At 31.9% G+C, this 5595-nt stretch overlaps 1 non-coding gene across 1 annotated transcript; it reads left to right on the plus strand.

The window, feature by feature from the left end:
• Positions 1 to 835: 835 nt before the first annotated feature.
• Positions 836 to 939, plus strand: LOC122114070. Its single transcript, XR_006148524.1, has one exon. It is a non-coding gene; the product is annotated as a U6 spliceosomal RNA (small nuclear RNA).
• The last annotated feature ends 4656 nt before the right edge of the window (positions 940 to 5595 follow it).

A 5595-nucleotide genomic window follows, 5' to 3' on the forward strand; every position in this document is an offset into this window, starting at 1 on the left:
TTATACTTATTGAGATTTCCAAGTGACTTGCTATCCCTTGTACTGCATTTTGTAAGTCAAATCTCTCTAAAACTACCAGTTTTAAGAGATAAGAGGAGTGGTAAAAGAACTCTTAGAGACAAATACATCTTCAATATATATTGTTCCAAGTATTCAGTTTAAGGCATATTCAAAAACTGGTGAAACTTTTGTTGGTTGTAATTATGTGTCTTTCTCCATGTGTGCATGTATACATGTGTATGAATATGTGTGTAAATAGTAACATACATGTGTACATTATGGCTTATATCATCATTTATTCATTGCTAACAAATAAAGTAAGGAATCCCTAAAGTATTAACAGAAACTGTGTAGTTAAAGTCTTAATTCTTCACTCTGCTTCTTTACACAAAGACTTTGCAAATTCTCATTAATAAAGTTTCCTTAAAATCTGAAATGTACATACTTAGTACATAATGTCTGCTACCGTAAATCTTAAATACGTTGCAGAAAAGTTTTATACCTGCCAAAGAGTCCTATTTTTGGCATATATAAACAAAATCCCAAAATTAAGCATATTTAAAACTTTTAACAAGCCTTAACACGTGCTGCAATGTTCATTTTGACAGGTTCCTTGTATAGAATAAGTGAATTCCTCCTCTTACACATCTCTTGAACTACAAATTTCTGGAATTATTTTGTTTTTGACATGTCTATCTTGATTTTATTCTTCAATGTGTGCTTATAAAGAAATACATGATTCTAAAATTTCACAATTCTTTTTAACTTACTTTCTGTTGAATTGTCTAGTTTAATAAAATAAAAAAAAATATACTTGATATATAAAAAATGTTCTGTCCTCAAGTTAGCATCACATACACTAACATTGGAACGATACAAAGAAGATTAGCATGCCCCCTGCACGAGGATGACATGCAAATCCATGGAGCCCATATTTTTACAACAACAGATGTTGAAAGGTATGTGGCCACAGGGAATCGTACTGCATTCTTGGTGGGAGTGTAAACTTGTTTAACTACTTTGGAAAGCAGTATGGAGGTTTCTCAAAAGACTCCACATAAAACTCCTCTATGACACAGTAATCCCACTTTTGGGGATTTACCCAAATGATCATAAGCAAGATCATACTAAAACTACCAGCACTACTATGGTTATTGTAACATTATTTACTATAGCTAAGATATGGAACCAACCCAGATGATCTCATTAGATGAATGGATCAAGAAAATGTGGTATATATACAAAATGGAATTCTATGCCTCCATCAGAAAGAATGACATTGCCCAATTTCTTAGGAAATAGAAAGACTTGGAAAAAAATTTATTGAGTGAAGTAAGCCAAGTCTAAAGAATCATAGGTCCCATGATTTCCCTTATTTTCAATAACGAATATATGTCTGGGATAAGCAGAAAAGTTCAAAAGATATGTGCATATAACCAGATAAGATGATGTTAAAGAAATTGAACCCCAAGATAGGGACACAAGTTGTTTTTTGTTTCTTGCTATTGTTTCTAACATACTTATAATGTGTGATGTCGTTTTTTTTTGTTTCTTTGTATGTTTCTCCCCACGCCATAACCCATGTTTTCTCTGTATTTGAAGTTGGTGCACTTACATCTTGTATGTATGCTTCTCTAATTTGGGGAGGGGAAGGGAAAAATATGCTCAAATAGGGATACAGGTTGACCCATTGTAACAATGCGATGCACAAGACACTATGTTGCAAAATGAACTTTACAATTTAGGCAGAGGAAGGAAGGGGGAGGGGAGTGTACTTGTGGAGGTGGGAGGGAAGGGATTGTAGGGAAAATATAAAGGAGGAGGTAACAATGCTTGTTAGGAAATGTAATACTCTCCTTTTTCATGTAAATCTGACCCTTCTGCACAGTATTATTAGAATAAAAACACAAAAATGTTCTGAGATGGAAGAGTTTATTTCCTCTATTATACCCATATAATATCGTTAACAAAGAAATTAATGCAGAACACTGAGATGAAGGTAATTTGAATAAATGTGTGTGTGTGAGTGCAGCAGCGCGCAAGCAAACACGCGCATGCATGCGAACACACGCCATGTATGTATATTGGTGTGCTCAGAGTTTAAAATCAGGGATTCAAGGTCTTGCTAGGCCTTTCCTATATAGATTGGTGAGCTACTATATAAGCTACATCTCAATTCCTGGCTCTTTGCTAGTTAATTAAATATTTTGAAAAATAATTCATTGAAGATTTTTTTTTTTGGGGGGGGGGCTGATTGACTCCCAAGTGTTATCCACAGATCTCAGTCTCCTGAGCAAATATTCAGAGTAGATAGGATTGTAAGGGTGACCAGCCAAGCACAAGGCTTTTAGAATAATTTTAAAAATAAAAGAAATTTTATTTCATGGGATCCTGTTTTATCATCACCTAATTTGAAAGACTTTTGGAGTGATTATATGCCAATTTAATTCGTTTGGAGATTAAAAGATAGTAAGTGATGATATTTAAAAATTTTAGTACTTTTTAAAAAAGAAACTGGAACTGTGGGACAGAAGAAATTTGGCTGTCTTCCGACTTCAATTTGTAAGCTCAGCTCTGTGCATGATAACCAAATTTCACCAACACAGTCTGTGTTGAAGACAAAATGTGACAAAAAACAATCACTATGGGCAATATTTGCTATGCTATTATTTCTTGGACAATATGAATATTGAACTGAGAGTGTAAGAGAATGGAGAGATTTTACCCACTTTTGGTATTGCTGAAAGACTTTTGGAAAATTTGACTCATTTCCTTCCTCACTGTGTGTGTCTTTGGGCCATGCACTTACTGTCTTTTACTACAATTTTTCCTAACACTAAACTGGTAATAACATTAGCATTATAGCAAATGTTATCTTAAGAATTAAGAAAATAAAACTTGTGAAACACTTAACATAAACCTATGAATGAGCTTTGAGTTTAGCCAGCATTCTTTTTTAAATACTAAATAGAATGTGATAAGTAGTACAGAAACCATTACATGTAGTGTGAGCAACCAGAAGTAATATCTATTGACCATGCTCTGCTTCCAAGGAAGAAAGGTGGATAACTTCTCATGCTGTAAATCAAACAGGTAATCTTATGTAGTCATAGTGTAAAAATATCAGGGACAGAACGATGAAGGAATGTTGTAGACTGAGGTGAAATCCATATGAAAATGTGCAAAACTGATAAAACATAAAAGTATCTGAACAGTATATTGTGTTTTACATCATTTAAGTTACATCGCAAAGATAAGGAAGACCTAGAAGAATAAATTTTCTTTTTGATATTCTATCATAGGTCCTTAGAAGGATGAACACTTTCCTCATTCTTGTAGAGGCATCATCAGATGAGGGGAACTATATTTTTGTTTGCTTCCTTCCGTTTATTCTTCAGGTTGAAATCTGAACTACATGAGACTGAAAGAAACCAAGTGAAATCAGTCATGTAGGCTTTGGAAAGAACAATCAAAGTAAAATAAATAAAATATATATAGCCTTGTAAATTGAGTTATATAGTCTCAAGCATTAACAGAAAATGATTAAAGCAATATCACTTTATTAAAAATTTAAAAATGTTAGGAGCTGCTTAGTTTTTTCATTTCTACTACCTTGAATTAATTATTGATTTTCTATAAAGAGATTAAAGATGAGATTAACAAGAAACTTGATTAAAAATGGACAAAAGTTCTGAATAGACATGTTTTCCAAAAAGCCCTGAAAATCGCCTGTGGATTTACAAATTTGTATTTAATACAACTTCTATGCTGGCTTAATGCTTTGTGAGCAGAAGTCATTAGAGAAATGCAATTCAAAATTACTATGATACTACTTCTTAACTATTATAACTCTTATCAAAAATATCCAAGGAACCAGGTGTGGTGGCAAAGGCTGGTAATTCCAAGTGATTGGAGGTTGGAGTAAAAGGATTTTAGCCTAAGGCCAGTCTGGGATACTGTGCACAGTAAAAACCTGCCCTTTAAAAAAACTCAAAAGGTAATAATGTTGGCTGGCGACACTGTGGAGAAAAGGAAATTTTCTACACTCTTGGTCAAAATACATGTTAGTGTTCTCGTTGTAGAAAGTACTATGCACTTTTCTAAAGAAATCCAAAATTGAAATATCATCTGACCCACCATTCGTGTGATTATTTCTTTCTGGGTAACTCATAAATATATCTGTAGTTCATTGTTATTCACATTATTCACAACAGCCAAGATATAAATCGAAGTCCAGTGTTCAACTACAAACTAATAAAGGAACTGTGGTTACATGCACAAATATCTTTTTCTGTTGATCCCAAAGTAATTTTTTTATTATTTTCCTGTTTCCATGTGATTAACCTCCAAATTAGAAATCCAGATATATGATTTAATTTTACCAAAACTATTTATTGAGTATAAGGACCTTCTACTCTCTACATTCTTCACACTAAGATCACCAAATATGATGAGTTTGAAATAATTAGTCTCTTTTTGACCTATGTTAATATTCTTTACAATGTGAGGGAAATGTTTAAAAAGTAGTATTTGTTTTAGCTTAATTGCTCTGAAGAGACAATAAATGATATTATCAAAGCTTAAAAATGATTTGATTTAAAATTTAGAATTCAGTAAATGCTTTTGACCACTCTGGTTACTGGAGCCTTCACTACAACCTCATGAGACAATTTATATTGATGAAGCAAAAATCTGAGGTTAAATATTTATGAATAAAAAAATCATGTCATTCTGAATATGTAGAGTTACATATAAAACATAGAAAATTTAGCTTTTAAATACCTAAATATGCTAGTACATTTAATTGCAGGGTAAGTATTTGTTCTGAAAGGAGATAAAATTGCACTTATTTTGAAATGAAAACTTAAGTATTTATTTGAATAAAAGACAATGTTTAAAATATCACTCATTCAAGAAACAAGATGTACAGTTAGTTGTTTTTCATGCCAATTATGTTCTCTAAACTTACTACAAATACTAGATTAGTAAACCTAATTCATTGCTTTGTGGGGAAATAGCAATTCCGTTTCCTAAAACTCATGACAATAACTTTTTCTCAAACAATTGCTAAGTAACTGTTTTATATTTTTTGTCATGGAATCTTATTCGATAAATTTATATTCATTAAGTTAAATAATTGGCCAACAATATAAATTATGCATGGACGAAGTTTATCTAACACGAGTTTTTTTTTTTCAGAAGACAGATCATGGCTCTCTTAAAGAACACTAGAAGGCTGTGTGTTCTTTATTAATTTTTAGTGATTTTGTTAATGGATATTAATTGTCAGAAGTGACAATTCCATAATATATTTAACATATTTGATTATACTCCCTCTATTTCCTTCTCATTACTTCTTCCTCCAAAGATCTTCTGTTTCTCACATAAAATTAATCTTTATACATGCGCATATAAACTAATTTGGAAGATTTAAGCTGAACTGCAAATTAATTCAAGATGTACAGTAAAATAATAGGATGAATAAAAACCTGAATATTTTCGCTAACTTTTGAATTGAGCTATCATTATTATTTTGGTTAGGGTTAGGATCCCAGACAAAATTAGAATTAGGATTAGAGAAATAGAAAATTTAGG

The sequence above is a fragment of the Dipodomys spectabilis genome, unplaced genomic scaffold, assembly GCF_019054845.1.
Source record: "Dipodomys spectabilis isolate Male_0828 unplaced genomic scaffold, ASM1905484v1 ptg000105l, whole genome shotgun sequence".
NCBI classification, from domain to species: domain Eukaryota; kingdom Metazoa; phylum Chordata; class Mammalia; order Rodentia; family Heteromyidae; genus Dipodomys; species Dipodomys spectabilis.